General features: G+C 31.4%; 2 long non-coding RNA genes across 2 annotated transcripts; both read right to left on the minus strand.

Annotated features, from left to right (window-relative positions):
• Positions 1 to 475: 475 nt before the first annotated feature.
• Positions 476 to 9,690, minus strand: LOC143078075 (uncharacterized). Its single transcript, XR_012979036.1, has 4 exons — positions 9,392 to 9,690; positions 5,116 to 5,424; positions 1,892 to 2,188; positions 476 to 801 (listed from the first exon to the last, which is right to left on the minus strand). It is a non-coding gene; the product is annotated as an uncharacterized LOC143078075 (long non-coding RNA).
• Positions 9,691 to 18,514: 8,824 nt separating this feature from the next.
• Positions 18,515 to 19,866, minus strand: LOC143078076 (uncharacterized). The gene is made up of 3 exons (XR_012979037.1): positions 19,795 to 19,866; positions 19,288 to 19,306; positions 18,515 to 18,588 (listed from the first exon to the last, which is right to left on the minus strand). It is a non-coding gene; the product is annotated as an uncharacterized LOC143078076 (long non-coding RNA).
• Positions 19,867 to 19,952: the final 86 nt, after the last annotated feature.

Below are 19,952 nucleotides of genomic sequence, written 5' to 3' on the forward strand. Positions count from 1 at the left end.
TAACAAAGGCCAGGGCTCCTGACTTGGGAGAGGCGCAAAAATACGGCGGGGTTAGATGATGTTCATGATATCTCAACCCTCCTCTTATACCTCTAGCCAAAGTAGAAAAGTAAACGCATAACAATACGCACAATAAAATTCAGTTCAAGAGACGTCCAAGTCTGATGTCAGAAGATGTAACAAAAGAAAATAAACAAAATGACAATAATACATAAATAACAATAGACTACAAGCAGTTAACTGACATGCCAGCTCAGGACTTCAATTAAACTGATTACATTTGAAAGATTATGTCTTCATTTATTATGTTTTAAAACTCGGTGATCAATATTATTTGGGAATAAAACATAATAGGAAAAGAGGTAAAAATTGAGGTTACGACAAAAAAAAACATAATTATTTATTGTCATATGTGAAACTAATTTTGCAAAAACGATCCACCATACTTGTTTTTAAATACCTACCGACTTGATTTCAAAGTAACTTCATGCACTACATACTGGCTACCATAATAAAGCCGTAGGGTATACGTTGTAAAATCCCCCTCTTGTAAATCAGTTATCGTCAGTGTAACCCTGTAACCATCTACATGTACGTTTACATCATGAAACATATCTTTAACCATGGCAGGTTCTTCTGTCGTAACGTATTTTGTCGGGCCTAACAGTATACTTCCTTTATACCAACGAATATTGGAATACTTTGGAATACTGTACACATTTATCTTCAATTCAGTACTTTGACCTAATGTTCCATATTGTATGGTATTGTCTTTATTGTCAGCTGTTATCACTGGTGGAGCTAAAACACAGAAATTTGATCCATTAATATTAAATTGAGGTTAAAGAAAAACAGATATACACAGTCAACGGAAACATGGAAATCAATTTAAATAGGAAGTTTATATATACTGCAATATCTATACATGAAAAAAATATATTATAGGAAGATAATAATATCATTATAAAGCACACACATAGACCATGCTATATTACTGAAATTGCTACGATTGTCTATGCCGTGTGTTCTTTCTTCGTGAAACTCCGTTAAGATGTTCAACTAAATTGATCGAAAAATATAACCTGTATGTTTTCAATGTTTCCTACAACAATTAACAAACTTTGGAAATATACATGTGTACTGTTATGTTTGTTGCCAAAGGTTTTACTCGAATATATTTTTGATTAACAGAGGTATTGTTGAAAATTATCTAGGGTCTCATGAGACAGTAATTGTTAAAGGCTCTTTGATCAAATCTGTGTCATGTCACCTAATGTAATCATGCACTGTCGTGTGTAGAATTGCGCAACAAACGTTACAGTTGAAATCGTGTCCATAGTTCTAATGTGTATGTGCTCAGCTGCAGTATCTTTCTCATGTTCTACTACCATAGCAGTAGCGGGACTGAACTACGTACATTGTGTTATGTTCATCTTAAAACTTTTCACTTGTCTAAAGTGTTTGTTTAGTAAGTAACCTAAAAAGGTTTTCTTGCTCATAAAAAAATATACATTTTATTATATATATACACTAAAGATATTTCAAGTTTTCGTAAGATCACTGAATTATTGCACTGGATAACTAGTTTTGTATGATTTCGGCATTAATTTATTTGTTTTTTTTTTTAATGCTGGTCACTAATAACGAGGGTTGATATTATAAGAGCATAGACAGTTTTACTTATGAAATGATCAGATTAAAAAAACAATGGGCAACGGATTTGAAAAACAAAACTAGATGATAGCGAATTTAAGATTCATACCATCCCTGGACATATATTTGACTTTCACATATGTATAAACATTATTTATTTCTAACCAAATGTAATCCAACGAGAGAATATATTAACAAACGTTTATATGATCAGTATTCTAAAATAAGCCTACCCTACCATTACTTGTAACATATCCGGAACCTTTCTGTTTCACTTGTCCATTTAGTCCGCTGATTCCATTTTCAGCTGTACAGATATATTCACCAGTGTCTTGGTACCATTGATGTTTAGGTACTGTAGGTAACGTCAATATCTGGTTATTAACCATAAAATCTCTGATATGTTCACCATACTTTGATAGATGGTGCCAATTACACGTGTTTATTGTAGGATTACCACCAAGAGTGCTACGAATCTGTCTTTGTGATTGATTATATGAAAAGGTCTTGTTTTCTACATTAACAGTGGGTGCATCTGTTTAAAATAATGATTAATTTGCGTAATTCGCATCATCATCAAACAAACATGATATTGTATATTAGAAATATATTACAAACAATTCTTTTGGGTAACAAGATATCACGTGACATGAAATAAATCATTTAATTTGCATTTAATTGCAAGGAAGGTCGAATTACTCCCAAAAATACATCATCGGTGAAAAACCCTGTTATTCATCGGCTAATAACCGTTTGAATTTCTTGACTTTAAACGAGTTATTTCCCATGAAAATGACGTCACAGGCGTTAATAAAAACAAATGGCAACGATCACGTTTGAGGAAGAACATCAAGAGACGAGACAATAAGTCTTTGGACATGCATATATTGCTGATGATATCTCGTCCTTTAAGGGACATCAACCTTTCACAAAAATATTCTACCTTGGTTTTACAAACGAGAAATATAAGACGTTTCTGAACCTCAACTTTTGTATAATGAATGAAGAAGGTAAGCGTTTTTTCATGCTTCAAATGACCTTCCACTTTTAGTTCGGTATAGTAAAACAATGGTGGCCCCTTTAGGAGCGATGAATATTCAAAATTGCCAAGCCTTTGAAATTATTTCACTTTGTGATGCAACCTCAATAAACTTACCTTCTCGAGTTGACAAATTCGAATATTCACCTTCTCCCTTTTCTATGGGCCATACCTGTATTTAATTGACATCAATAATAGATAAAAGAGTTTCATATGCCCATAAAAATGATGGAAAATATAAAATTGTTCTCATCGTACAATTTAATTAAACTGTACAATGCCTAAAAGAAACACTTTTGAGTACGGGTACTAGCTTAAGACTGATATGTGGTCTATCATATTGTTACCTTTCGAACAAACATATAAAAACCGGATGTTTGGTGTTGAATTATACAAAGGAGAGTTTGTATTCAAATATTATTAACACAATAAGCTATGCTATCTATGCATTATTTGTAACTAGACGTTAAACACCAATTAATCATCATCGTCATACACAAATATCAGGATGTTGATACTTATGATCAGATATCTCTAACGATTATTTTTGTAGCTGCAATAGTCATACAACATCATATACATATAACTTTCCACCAGATATTTTACGTCTGCCATTCCCTTGTTAATTAAAACTGGTAGATATTTTGTCAGAAGCTGGAATATTCATATACTTGAATGACTGTGTGCTTTACTTTTGAAACATATTTCTAAGAAAGGCAACCTAGGGAGGACAGATTTGAGCGGATGTAGTTGAAACAAGAATGTGTCCCTAGTACACGGATGCCTTATTAGCACTATCAGTATCTATGTTCAGTGGACCGTGAACATGGGATAAAAAACTTTAATTTAGCATTAACATTAAACATATAATATCATTGGGAACATAATTACTAAGTTTAAAGTTGATTGGACTTCAACTTCATCAACAACTACCTCGACCAAAAAATTTAATCCGAAGTGGAACAGATGGACGAACGGACGAGCGAACGGACGTTCAGACCAGAAATCGTAATGCCCATAAATAGGGCATAATAAAAATAGCAATACATTGATAAGTAAGTTATGCAAAATATTCAGTCTATGAACAATAATTCAAGGTGAAGGGCCAAACAATATTCATTATATTGAGAAATTTTAGTGCTAATGCTTATGCAACTGCATTCCAAATACCATTGACTAGTCATACGTCATTTCCTTCAAATTATATGCAAAACATTCAATATAATATTATCACTCCAGGGACAGGGTCAAAGAACATGTTTTGAATTGAAATTCGACCATACTTCTACAACAGCATACGAAATATTATTGACTTGACACTGATGATTCCCCTTAAACTAAAAGTAATCAAAGGTACCAGACTTATAATTTAATACGCCAGATGTGCGTTTTGTCTTCATAAGACTCACAAGTGACGCTCAGATCAAATTATTATCCAAATCTAATACATGTATACAAAGTTAAAGCTTCAAAGAGTATAGACCATGCCTGCGGAACTTAAGCAAACTCATCTCCATGGAAATAGATGTGCTTATGCTACTACAACTGCATACCTATTTCTCACATTATTTTATTAATAACATATAATGTACTTGTAAATACTTTCAAATTTTTCCTTCTTTCCTTTTTTTATCTATAATATAGGAATGATTACAAAGTAGCATCTCATAAAATAGAACGTATTTGTTAAATTATCGAACCTCCTGAACATTTTTTAAGAATATCATTGCAATTGGTTAAAAAAAATGACCGCGTGGATAAGTATACCTTGTATATTCATTTACACGCTTAGTAGTGGTAATATTTCCATTTAATATACAAAAACGACACGGCGTTAAGAAAAATCGGAAACTTTCCACCCGGCAGACAACATATGAAAAAAGAGGGTGAACAATTGATGTAAATGCTGAAAAAACAAACTGCTAGTAGTCTGTTGTTATTTATTTATTATTGTATTATAATTAAAAAAAAAAATTGTAACCTCTTTTGACATCTGACTCGGAATTATCTTGAACTGAATTTTACTGTGCGTATTGTTATGCGTTTACTTTTCTACATTGGCTAGAGGAATAGGGAGAGGGTTGAAATCTAACAAAAAAATACTTTACACAGCTGCATTTATGCGCCTGTCCAAAGTCAGGAGCCTCTGGCCTTTGTTAATCTTGTATGATTTTTAATTTTAGTTTCTTGTGTATAATTTGGAGTTAAGTATGACGTCCATTATCACTGAACTAGTATATATATTTGTTTAGGGGCCAGCCGAAGTAAGCCGCCTCTGTGTGCGGGAGTTTCTCGCTGTATTGAAGACTTATTGGTGACCTTCTGCTGTTGTCTGTTCTATGGTCGGGTTGTTGTCTCGTTGACACATTTCCAATTTCCATTCTCAATTTTATATTTTGTAGAATGAGTAAAGGAGGACTTACATTTGACATTTAACGTTAGAGATGTTTCCATGTAACCAACAACATTACTAGCTCTACATATAAGCTTCTGTCCATTATATCTTCTATCCACTCTGTATTTTAAAGTAGATGTCACTGTGTATGTATTTGTTGATGAATCATGTATAGATTCGGTAGATGAGTTTGATGTAACGGTACTGTTTTGTTGTCCAATTAACCAGTATATGAAGGCTGTAGGGCGACTTCCATATGATTGACATGATATATTAAAACTTGTTGCTTCTTCTGTATCCAATGTATCAGGAGAAAAAGGAGTTATATTTGGTTTAACTGAGAGAAAAAAAAAGGAAAATAGAGCAAAATCAGGGATAATTTGCGCATTGTAAAAATCTTTTTGATTCAAACAAAATCTCTGAAGCTGACGTTATTAAGATGTTTGATTTCTTGATTGACAACATTTGTTTTACGTTTAGAGGACGTATTTAAAAAAGAAACTATCGGCATTCCATCCTTCCTTATGAAGGTAGCAAAGAAGTTAGCAGCATTCTTTTACTTTACTTTCCACTGTATAGATGATGTTCTCTCGTTAAATAAATCGAATTTAAGTGAGTACGTTTAACGCATCTATCTCATTAAAAAAATGAACGATACAACAGATACATTAAAGGATGTCTCATATCCTGACTTACATCTATAAATTGACAATGACGGTCGGTTGAAAAAAAAACTTAACGACAACAAATCATTTCAGGCTCCCAATTGTAAACTTTTCATTTCTACGTAGCTACATTCCAGCAGCGCCTGCATACGGAATATAATCCCTTAGTGATACGATTTTTCTGGGCTTATGTTTCCTTTCATGATTTCATTGAGGGTAGCCGCTCACAAAGAAGTTTTTAAACCAAGAAATCCAAATGGTTAAGTTGAAATCATCCCTTTGGAAAGTTTACGGACGTCATTTCGAGTTGCTTGGCCGTTAAGCACAATTCTTTTCAAAGTTGAAAGCGGATATGTTCCTAATGTCTTATCTACAATCCCCTTCCCTTTTCACGAATATGACCTATAAATACGATAAGAATTATTTCCTGGTTTGTACTAACTTGAGCAACCAGCTTAAGATGAGTGCCACAGTTTGAGCTGTTTCTGCTTACCCGTCTGAAGCACCTGAGATCTCTGACAGTGTTTGGTTGGATTTGTGTTGCTTAGCCTTTTTATATGATTTTTTTGTTTATTACTGTTTTTCGGTTTGTCTTTTTTCTTTTTAAACCATGGCATTGTCAGTATATTTCTGGTTAATGAGTTTGAATGTCCTTCAGGTATTACTCGCCCCTTTATTATGGCCAATAAAACATTCATTTATAAAAGAGACAGTATCGACGGCTTTCACAAGCTTTTGTAACTACTAATAAGTTTCAGTGACATCTATAAAGAAACCCCATATTCACAGCTAACAAACATTTATGACGTTCGCAGCAACATATATTTCCTTCCGAAGCCGTTACAAATGCCAATCAACTATTGTGGTGTGCGTAGATTGTTCGATTTGATGAAATCAACTTCACCATTTTGATCACCTCGCCGGATCCGCTACGGATGAAACCTCAAGAATGATCCCGGAAATGCAGTTTCCGTAGTCTGCTACGGATCCAATACGGATGTACAACGGTATGACCACGGGTTTTGACGTTTCTATCACGGATAATGAAGGACGGGTTCATTTTGGTGACATGAGTGATACGGGTTCTTACGGTAAGACACTGTTAAATACGGAAATGACACGGTTTAGTACGCAATGGCGCGTGTCGTGACGTATCAACTGCGGATAAACAACGGTTTGATACGGTATAAGTAAGGGTTAGTACGAATGAGAACGGTCTGAAACGGAATAATGCGAACCGTTACATTTCTATAATTTACTTGTTATTCATCATTTCTATATGGCAGTTAATCGTATACTAGTTGTCGTTGTTGTTTTTTTTTTAATTTGTCTGTCTGTACTATGGGGTGTTGTTCGTACTCCTAAGACCAATGACATGTAGCAGTTCTTGAAACATATTTAGGACTACTTTCAAAGTTCTTAAATGTAGTCCACCATCTATTCTGCCTCCTGTATCCTCTACGACTGTCATCAAGTATCTCGACCCTGCTCTGTCATTTTGTGCCATATAAATATCAAATTCCAGCCAATAAATTGCAAGCAGCAGTTGTTGATTATTTATGTTGGATAATCATTATGTACACCTCAACGTCAATTAGACACAGAATAAGTAGGTCAAATTTTGCGCAAAAATTGTGAAGGATATACCAGTACTACTACGATCTACTACGCATGACTACGACAACAATAAGAAAATTTACGGACTAAAACAGATTGCCACGAATGATGCCGGATCATATATATCCGTAGCTAATCCGGCTTCAAATCCGTGAATGTGTGACCTAGGCATTAGTTTTGATAAATAACCTCCAATACATATTAGTACCGATAAAAGAACATTCAAAGATCTAACGACGGGTTTGAATTGATATTATTTAAGAACCAGTTAATTTAAAGTAACAATGAGTTAACTGAATGTTAACACTTGACACTATTGTTTCGATAACTTGTTTCAAAACAAATAAAATGACACATGACCGTGGGTGTATATAGCGCTACGTTGGTTGGATAACTCACAATTATGAGCTCATTCCCATTAACAAAGCGTTCAGAATTTTATTTCAGTCTTTATTTATTTTTGCATGACATCTGGCAATAATTTAATTCATTGAGCAAATAACAGTCACGTGTTATCATCCTAGTGTCATGCAGTTAAACATATATACAAACCCTGATCACTTTATCTCATTTCAAATACATTTAGAAGATATCCATAATCATCTACAAATGAATTAGTGTATAACCAATTGTAATCATTCTGCTTTCGGTTTTAATTATGTTGGTAATAATAACTTGTGTGTAGGGCTAAACAAATGACGTGATATTTACATTTGTGAGTTTGTAATACAATTCATTCCCTGATAGCTATTCATGGTTTGATAAATATATACAAATTGGGACATTCTATAGCATGTTTATATATTGTTGTAATCAGTCTCTGTTTTATTTCATTTGGTAAATATTGTTATGATTATTTTGATAGAACGCCTGCTTTATCAACTGCATTTAGCCCACAATATTGACATCGTTAAAAATCACACGAATTTTTTTAATCAGGTAAACTGAACCGTAAAATAAAATAGTTTATGCTAATTGTGGGGTATGTATTACTTCACTGAAAACATATGTATGCACATATCAGATATCGATTGTAGGAGAGAGTACCAAAGCTGTATATTTAAACATAGGCTACATGTTCTACATAATTATGATAATATGGTTCCTCTACAAAGGGGTTAACAGATAAGTATTAAATCAAGAGTTCCAAATGGTGAAGTTGAAAAAAGTAAAATCACAAAAATACTGAACTCAGAGGAAAATCAATTCGGAAAGTCCATAATCACATGGCAAAATCAAATAACAAAACACATCAAAACCGAATGGACAAGAACTGTCAAATTCCTGACTTGGTACAGGTATTTTCAAATTAAAAAAAATGGTGGATTAAACCTGGTTTTATAGCGCTAACCCTCTCACTTTGATTCATCAAATTCCGTTATATTTACAACGATGCGTTAACTAAACAGACACAATAAATAAAATTGTCAAAATATGGGTACAGCAATCATCATCGTGTAACAATTTCAAAGGGAACAATTTAACAGAACACAAAATCGTCTATCTACAAACACATTCATTGATTCGTGTGTCTAACGTCAATAATGATTTTGAAATCATCTCTTCGTAAATTTTATGGACGCATCACGAGTTGGTTGACCGTTATGGAATAAATACCCTTTTATAAATGATATCGGATATGTTCCTTATGTCGTTACTACAATCCCCTTCCCTTTCATAAATGTGATCTACCGAATTAGACTATTTACCGGATTTGTAACTCATAAGCAACACGACGGGTGCCACATGTGGAGCAGGATCTGCTTACCCTTCCGGATCACCTGAGATCACTCCTAGTTTTTAGTGGGGTTCGTGTTGTTTATTCTTTAGTTTTCTATGTTGTGTCATTTTTACTATTGTTTGTCTGTTTGTTCTTTTCATTTTTAGCCATGGCGTTGTCAGTTTATTTTCGATTTATGAGTTTGACTGTCCCTCTGGTATCTTTCGTCCCTCTTTTATTTTAGATTAGATTAGATAATTACATGTTGTAGTAGTATCGTCTTAATGCAAAGCTGCACTTACCAATGACCGTTAGATTTTGTGTATTTCTATCACCTGATGGACTAACCAAACATGCATAGGTTCCTTGATCACTATCCCTTATATCAAATATATTTAAATGGTATTCTCCTATTGTATGGTTGCCGGTTAAATTTAGTCTTTGGTTTAATTCAGAGGGTAAATGAGGTGATACTACTGCATTGTGTGTATACATTATAAAAACAGATGCTGTAGTAGATTTGAATGACCACTGCAGTGTTCCACTTCCATTATGTTTGTGTGAGCATACTAAATGCACAGTCGAACCTTTTATGGCCTTGATTGCAACTGCGTCAATATATTCTGGAATAAAGTTGTTAAAATGATAAGGATAAAGTATTGTACAACTTGTCTTTCACTAAAGTTATATTCAGTTAACTTTTAGTTCCTTTGGTTTTCAGAATATGTTTACAGAAATTAAACAAGATCGAAATCAATTGATTTGAGACAAACACAATTGAAAAACAAATTGGGTTCTCGGAGAAAAATTTACACAAAAATACTCAAAACAAAATGTATCGGTCAAAAGATGAGGAGAACCTTTCGTTAGAAACTATGAATTTCCCCTGGTTCTTATTTCTGTACACGACATCTGTACTTTAATTTGATTTGATGAAAGTTATTCTTATATTTTTTCATGTAACGCAGGGCTTCTGTAAGGTTTAGTAGGATTGATAAACTAAACTTTGTCGTGAACAATTATATGTCTGCTAAAATTATTCAATATACATTCAATATGAATCAAATCATGTAGAGACTATCTTTAAATAAGACACCCACCTGCGGGTTATTACACAGACATTTAAAATAGCTCAATGATATTTCGTATGCTCTTGAAATAGTCAACAATATGGCAAGTTTTAATGTAACGTGAAAGCTGGGCTCTTTTCTATCTTAAAAAAAGGTTTACTTGTGTAATCCTTACATGTATAAAATATATTTTCGATATGTAAGGTTTCTAAATTATACCATTCTTCAACTTACGTAATGTCATAAGCCGAAGGAAAAGGCTCATCAATAATACATTCATCGTCATACCGATTCCTCAACTTTGTATTTATTTAACCTATTCAAAATATATGAAAAAGTGTAAATCTGAATGATCACTTATAACGGAAGTTCGTTTTCTTTGTGTTTTACTGGTTCTGCTTGATAACAATAATGTTATTGATACATAATACTTAATATCTTACGATTAGACAAAAAAGAGAATATGTTTAACGGGAACAGCAAAGCATCATGTCAAAGGCATTTGTCAGAATAAAACAGTAACACAAATAGATGAATAGTAAGGAAATAATTTCATATAAAAGCAAAATGAAGAAAAGAACATATAGGCCAATAAAATGCAGAAAGAAGAATCAACTGTTAACTGATGTTCAATAAAATGTAATAAACCTAGTCGAAGGCCGTACGGTGACATTTATTGGTTAATTTATGTGTCATTTGGTCTCTTTTTTTAGGGTTGTCTCATTGGCAATCAAACCACATCTTTATTGTAGTACTTAAAACCCGTTTACAATAATAATAATAAAAAAACCATCTGAAACATTATTGCACACAATGACATTTGTGGAATTTATTCAATATAAAAATAAAAGGATGTAGTATGATTCCAATTGTGAAAACTCTCCACAATTATCAAATGATCTAGAAGCAGGTAACAATAGGTTGAACTGTAACAATGAGCAAACCTTACGCATAGCCATTTATCCAAAGTAAAATAACAAAAATACCATAAACCATGTCAAATTCAAAACGGAAAGACTCTTGACACGTGTTTAAATAAAGAGCTCAAACACATTACACAAATTAAAATCAATTGTCAACTCTCCTATTCCTGACTTGTTTAAGGCGTTTTCGTATGAAGAAATGGTAATAAGACCTGATTTAATTGCTTGTTAAACTCAATGACAATAAATGACAACCACAAAATAACACGCTACCTAATTGGTACAGGCACATACATACTATTGCTGGGTTAAACATGTTTCCAACCCTTTTCCAATCCTTTTGTAATAGCGCATGTTAAAAATTCTATGTATATTTCTTTATATTATTGCAATACACGAATATACTTGAAGCCTCTAAGGTCAATTGTCAGTGATATTAATATATAACGTATTCTAAGTATATGTTAAATGGAATGAGTTTAATCTAGAAGTACATAGTATTTTCTCAATTGTATTTACGTGACTAGATTATAATCACGCTAGTTTAGTTTAAATCACAACCTCTTCGTAAAACAATATGTTTAATATGCAACAGTATTTATTATAGGTATTGAAGATTTATTGTTGTTATATTTAAACATGTATAAAGTATTGGTACTGGGGGAAGCAAGATATGATATTTAATTTATATGTTCATACACTTGACATATGCTTTTGTAGATTAATGGAGCATCTGTAACAAGCTATGCTAATTTCTGACTTATTTCTTTAGAGTGTATAAGTATATTGTATTACCCCTCTCGAAAATAAGAGTTTTGCGTAGTACTTAAATCAACTTTAAACAAGTTTTGATATTGTACTAGTCGATGACTTTCCAGGTTTTTTGGGTTGTTTTTTCATGTCGGGAGAAGTGATAAGATGTGTTTTAACCCTACGAGGATTCATTTTTGAAAATAACCTGCATTTCCACTTTGCTCATTTTAAGACGAAAAAAAACTGATGAATAAATTGTTTTGAAAAAAAATCTCATTAAGGTAGCTGGTTACAGTGTCTCAATGTTTGACGAAAAAGTTTTTCTTACACTTCGATAAAAGTATTCCAAATCAATATGCTTTCATATTTATAAATATAAAAGATAACGATATAAGTACAACACTTTTATCTAATGTGCAAACTGCTAATTTAGATAGTTTATTGGTAATTTAAACTGACGTTCAATAAAATGTAATAAACCTGATATTTACAACAGACCCTCATTGAAGTACTTGAAACCCATATTCAATAATAAAAACATCTGAAACTTTATTGCACACATTGACATTTAAGGAATTTATTGAATAGCAGATCAAAAGGATATGGTATGATTCCCATTGCGAAGAACTCTCAATCAAAGATCAAATGGTTAGCAGAAAGCAACCATAGGCATGATAGGTCACAACTTAATTACATTGTAAACAGTTGTCATACTCCTAACGTGGTACAGACATTGTCTTATGTAAAAAAAAATGATGAGTTAAACCAGGTTAAAAAGCAAGCTAAACTTGTCACTTGAATAACCGTTAGGCATCGCAATGAAAAATTTGAAACACTTTATACTAGAAAAAAAACTACCTTACTTTTTTAGAAATCAATCAAAGAAAACAAATCCTAATTTGGGGCAGGCACATACTTTTTGGGATTAAACATGTTTGAAACGCTACCATGACCAGGGGAAGTGGTGTTACAGCACAAGTAAAGAACCATGTACATATTTCCAAACATTGAAACGAACAGAAACTGGAAGTTAAACAAATATAGTTCAAGCATTTAATGTCAATTGTTAGTGATATTGATATATTAAGTATTTTAGTACGTGTTTACCTATGTTTGCATTATGTGTTTTATTTATCAGAAAAAGTTGAAACACACGGCTAAGATATGAATGGCATAGCATTTTCTCAAATGTACTTACGTGACTTGACTTGAATCACGGTAGATGTTTTTCACAATATCTTCTTTCCGTGTTTTTTCTCCCTCTTAGAAATAAACAAAATGTATCTTTAATATGCAACTATATCTATTATACTATATCTATTATAAGTGTTGATGATTTATTGATGCTGTATAAAACATGATAGTACTGGTACAATGTAGTATGGACGATTTACATTTAAAATCCATGGAAAGGGTGCGTAATGGGGGAATTTTCGAGACAATTTCTCACTGATTGAACTTTCATTTAGAATTAAGCTGTAAGCAAGATATATCTTAGAGAAATGGACAGAAACTTGACATCTGCTTATTATATAACTTAAGCATCTAAAAAAGGTTTTTTTTATTCTAGAAGAACATATGTATTGTTAATCTGTTTTGGGACTAAATCAATACAAAGATGAGTTTTCCCGTCCATTCTAGAAACATATGTTTGGTCATATACTATTTCAATCTTGTACGGGTTTAAAGTTTTTCTTTCTTGGTTTAAAAGCAAGCTAAACTTGTCACTTGAATAACCGTTAAGCATCGCAATGAAAAATTTGAAACACTTTATACTAGAAAAAAAAACTACCTTACTTTTTTAGAAAACAATCAATGAAAACAAATCCTAATGTGGGGCAAGCACATACTTTTCGGGATTAAACATGTTTGAAACCCTCCTATGACCAAGGGAAGTGGTGTTACAGCACAAGTAAAGAACCATGTCCATATTTCCAAACATTGACATGAACAGAAACTGGAAGTTCAACAAATATAGTTCAAGCATTTAATGTCAATAGTAAGTGATATTGATATATTAAGTATTTTAGTACGTGTTTACCTATGTTTGCATTATGTGTTTTATTTATCAGTAAAAGTTGAAACACACGGCTTAGATATGAATGGCATAGCATTTTTTCAATTGTACTTACGTGACTTGATTTGAATCAAGGTAGATGTTTTTCACAATATCTTCTTTCCGTGTTTTTTCTCCCTCTTAGAAATAAACAAAATGTATCTTTAATATGCAACTATATCTATTATAAGTGTTGATGATTTATTGATGCTGTATAAAACATGATAGTACTGGTAGTATGGATGATTTACATTTAAAATCCATGGAAAGGGTGCGTAATGGGGGAATTTTCGAGACAATTTCTTACTGATTGCACTTTTATTTAGAATTAAGCTGTAAGCAAGATATATCTTAAAGAAATGGACAGAAACTTGACATCTGCTTATTATATAACTTAAGGATCTGAAAAAAGAGTTTTTTTTTTATTCTAGAAGAACATATGTATTTTTAATATGTTTTGGGACTAAATCAATACATAGATGAGTTTTCCCGTTCATTGTAGAAATATATTTTTGGTCATAAATTATTTCAATCTTGTACGGGTTTTAAGTTTTCTTTCTTGTTATATGTCAATATATTTGAGTCATTGTAGTGCCCCTCTTTGTATGTGATCAGCCAGTCTATTTTGCACTATTCTTTGAAAACATTTTGTTGCGTAATTATCAATTGCATGCTGTTTATTTATGAGAAGCATGGTTTTATCGCAATGAACTAAATATTGAATTACTTCATACAGTTGCAGCATTGAATTATTTCATTTTGATACTATACTATAACTTAACTACATGTTTATCAGATGTACAGTAATTGTTGTACATCATCTAAAAAATTTGCTCTACATGTAGTTTCAAAAATCAAAAGAGTTTTCACCACAATGACATTCTCTAATTATATGTAATGATCAATATTTAACTACATTTCGGTAACATTTGTAAAATTCTTCATATCGTAAAATATTTTAATATGAAAACAACAACGAGGGTGAAGACCAACATAACTATTTTAAATATTCAAAAGTTCTAATATCAAGCATCTATGGTATATAAAAGGGAAATTAGGGCAAACAGATTTACCATACATACACGAACGCGCAAATAAGATCATAGTTATGTCCCATTCATTCCTAACATGTCGGACTATAAAGAGTTGGATGCAACTATGCTTTTGGACACTGCCTGCAGTTTAGCGTGTATCGTTGGTTCATGTCTGTCATACTTGATTTTCTTAAATTGATTTGTTATCAATTAGGTAGTTAGTTTTCTCAATTTAATTGTTTTATATTTTTCATTCATGTCAGGACCTTTAAAAACATTTATACGGTTTGTATGTATCTCATTGTTGAAGTCCAAAACGATTGGCAATAATTGCTAACATCCACATCATTTGAACATAAGGGGATAGTTGTCTCTTTGAAACATTCCCCATTGTCAATCTCAATTGTATATTTATTACTAGAAACTGGTATTCTCTTAATTTACGAAGGCATATTCTAAATAAAATGCAGAAATAGCTTCAAGCTTATTTATCTAAAGCTTTATTTATAAAACGTGTTATGCTCTAAGATATACGCGAATTTTCAAAATGAACAAATATAAATAAACGTTATATAATCATATAATCATATAATTTGTATATTCAATATTATGCTTAAGGAAACCTTTATGGATCTCAAATAATGTCAATATTTATTTTAATCTTGAACAAATTTCAAGAGGTTCAACAAATTTGAAGAATTCAAAGTAAATGCAATATAACTTATAAATAAATGAAAATGATATATCGACATTCAAATGACAGAAATATCTGATATATAAAAATTATAACAGCAGTGTAAATCAATATTGCATCGATCTTATATCAGTAATAAATCAAACTCAATTTGTTATTGAAAAGTATATTTTAAAAAAAAAACACCATCTTTTTAACAATTTTTACAGATTATTTTCGAAGAAAAGTGTACATTATACTGTTTAATTTTGAGTGGAAATCTGACTATTTTCAAGATCTGTGAAATGTTTTTTTAAAATATTTTTCTAACACATTCAAATTGAATATATGATTCTTAGTTTCCAAAGAAAACCAGAAACTAGAGGAGACGGAGCAGAAAAATATTCGTGTTTTTTCTTATGTAGAAACTGGTAGATTAAACCTGGTTTTACAACTTAAAGTGTAACATTCAATGATGAAAATACTAACATACAAATATTTAATTCTTATGCTTAAATATATGTTTTTTTTTAATTGATTTGTTTTATGTTTGTAGACAATTTATTTCACAAAACGCTTTCTGATATCAATAAAGAGCGTTCCTAGTAATCAGTTTTAGATTTTTGGAACAAAAAGCTTATTGCAAGTACTTTGTCTGATTGTTCTAAAAGTAACCTGATCAACATATCCAAATACATCGAGACATTTTGAGTCATTTGGTGAAGTACTTTAAAAACTTAAATCGCTTTTCAGTGTACAAAATAATCTGGAATGGACATCAATCGTAGCTCTCTTAAAAGCTTGTTTGAAAATGTCATCTTATAATGTTCATTTAAGATAATTCGTTCTGCCCTTATTTGAAGCTTAAACATTCAATCAATACTAGCAATATGTTTCCACCTGACTATATGGTTCAACAACAATTGAACTGTGGAAAACATTTGAATTTTGGTTTCCAAAACATCTAGACTTCTTTTGTTACTAATGTTGATTGATTACATGTAATGAATTCGAGTTTATAAAACTAGTTTATACAGCTTTTATAGTTTATATAAACCCAAAACAATTACAGATTTTCATTACATAACTGTAACTACTAAGCTTACAGTGGTATGGCAGTCTAAATTAAAAATGATAGAATTTTTTAATACTTTGCCAAAACGTAGTATCTAATGATATATGTTCACAAAATGATAGGTCACCGCGCAGTTTTTCAAGCAACAGGTCGTGACAAAATGACACATTTTGTATGGATTATACAGGAAAAAACACCATTATGTGATTAGAAGCTTAACTAAATGATAGAATTGTAAAATAAATTACGAGAAGATAGGTTTTGTGGAAAATGGTTTGATAATATCAAAAGAAAAAAAGGGTCATGGTGCGTTTTCCCCGGCAAAAAAACAAATAGCAAAATTCCATGTAGAAAAATGCACTATTTCAGAGTAACCTCCCCTTAAAATACTTATTAAAAAAAAGTTAAAAATCAAGCAGAATCAACACTTGTTAAAATATTGATATCAACAAAAGTTTTAATCTTATAAATATGTTCTTATAAATGCAAATTCACATTAGTTGTGTGCGTTCCTGCATCAAATTTTGCTAGTTTGTTTGAAACCTGAACTTTAGATTGTCTGTTTTTTTTTAAACCAAAATGGCGAAAGACAACCATACCACTTTAAGCATTTTAGAGTTGTATGAAATATGTAATAGAAATGATATTTTTGACATTATTCTTAGGGTAACTGTTTATATGAATATTCCCTAAAGTGTCTATTGAGTAATTACCTTCACAGGTATTTTAAAAAATCCATTGTTAAAAAAGAAGGACGAAAGATACCAGAGGGACAGCCAAACTCATAAATCGAAAATAAACTTACAACGCCATGGCTAAAAATGAAAAGGACAAACAGACACACAATAGTACACATGACACAACATAGAAAACTAAAGAATAAACAACACGAATCCTTAAAGTTACTCTCCTGACTATATAAATAACAAACTACCGTATTAGCACAAATATTTGAAAAACATTATTGAATGAAATTTACAAATATAACTATATACATAAAACATTTTTCTAAACATAAAATGCAATATGTTTTCAAAGTATTCGTATATCTCCTGGTGTTCTTATCTTTTCAGTTAACAAGCTGCATGTGTATCTATATCTACATCAGAATACTTCATTTTCATAAACTTCTTCTGTTCGTTCTGAAATTAAAGGTAATAGCCAGTAAATGAAAATGATGAAAAATCTCCAAAACAAGTTTAGACTATCATTTAAAAATAAATTATAAACAGACATTTCGACCTTCAATATTTAACAAGTGTGTGTTATGCTCTATGTATAAGTGATACAAAAAATGCTAGGACGATTTGATATACTTTGAATTCAGAAATTGATTAAAAAATATAACAAAATGAAATGAATATTCTATGAAATTACAGATACAAAAACAAGGGAATTATCATCACATGCGCACTAATAGTTTTGTATATCCATACCGTCTTTATCCATTTACTTTCTAAAATGAAACATAAGTGATTGGATGTTGTTAACAATTTGTAACGTCATTAAATAGGGTGATTTTAAAACATGTTCCATCATAAATAAACAGGAACATATTAAAAAGCTTAAATGACAGCAAAATCGATAGGAAGAAAAGAGTTATTGGGAGTATTCGGAGTCATAAGTCTTACACCTATCCTATCACTTTAACACACATTTTGCAGAAGTTTTTAATTGTGTTATGTAAACAAGAACACGATCATAGTAGATTCTGCATTTTTTTCGTATGATAAAAGACGTATGCCATTACTTGTAAAGAATACATGACTAGGGGACAATTCATATTTCAGGTACTAATCTGATGAGTTAAAATTTTCAATGAAATATTAGGAAACACTAACCTTGTGTTGTATTTAGTTCCATGCTGTCGTTGTGATCATTCGGTTTCTTAAATTGGTTTTTATCCTCGTGTTGTCTACAAAAAAAGAACTTCTCAATTATGAATTACATTTTTTAAGAAAAAAATACGGAAAGGAATTTCGGAGTGATCACTCTTTTAAATTAACGAATAAACTTAGATTGTTATTAAAAATTTTGGTATTATATTATCTATGGAAGTTTATATGTCGATTCCTGGTTTGCTGGCTCATTGAATTAATCTTATATTTCATGAACATTTAGTTATTTAAAGAAATGTACATTCCCTTATTGTCCTTTTGACACTTGTGTTGAAGGAGACGTGCGATTCCGTTTTTACTACACATTTTATATACGAAGGTAGGCTTGTTGCTTACTATTAATTTAACGATTCATTCATATTCCGTAATAAGTATAGTTACGATTGCAATGTTTTCTAGGAACAATTACCCGAGTAAATGCAATAAAGTTAAATATCTATAATATTGATAAACTTCTCGAAAATTACCATATATTTGAAAATTAGCACCAACAAGGCATACAAATCTGTCTATAAATCATATCGGAAAAACAATTCTGCCTGAAATATATATTTGTGAACGTCCTCAAAATGGGGCTATCCTAACATGTTTGGGAGTGGACTCTGTGAAAACATCACATACGGATTCCACGACGGAAATTTAAAAGATATACAATTTGGAGCGTTTGTATTATTGCGGTTTCAAAGTTATATTCATCGGTTTTAAGTAGTACTCACGTATTAAGTTGCTTCTCTTCTAAAATGAAAATAACATTGATGCATTACTTTAAACTGTAGATACCAACCATATTGTGTTTTGTTTTGTGATAATGATATCTAAAATTTAAACTGAAAGGTACACATTTTGACGCTAGGGTATAACTTTTACCGAATTTAAACTTAAAACAACGACAAGTTCACTTGATTATAATCTAACAATGTATTTCCATGTCTATTGAATTGAATCTCTGACTATGTCATAATCGAAATAAAATTAGATATTTGATTAAAGCAATAGTCCAAAGGAAGATCATCGTTAATAGAAACATCTTATAAACTATAGAATGTGTAGTAAAAATAACACATTAGCAGTGTATATGCACTTGGAGCGTATTGCTGAATTCAACTTCATTTGGAACGTTCTTGGCCAAGGATGGAAAAAACTATTTGGCAAAACGATCATACAATGATGGTCAAATGTATCTTATCTTATCAGAACATATTGCTTTTAAATTTAAACGCTACCTTTCGGGTTTTCCATTTTAGAATAAATGCTTGGTTTTTCTTGCACCTAGTGCTTCGTAAACGCCCATCGAGCTAAAACAAAAGTAGAAATTTTAGGAAAGTAATATTAAAGTTTACTAAATATTACACGATAAAAGATTAACTATATGCGAATACAA

This window comes from Mytilus galloprovincialis, chromosome 6 (genome assembly GCF_965363235.1).
Source record: "Mytilus galloprovincialis chromosome 6, xbMytGall1.hap1.1, whole genome shotgun sequence".
Taxonomy (NCBI): Eukaryota; Metazoa; Mollusca; class Bivalvia; order Mytilida; family Mytilidae; genus Mytilus; species Mytilus galloprovincialis.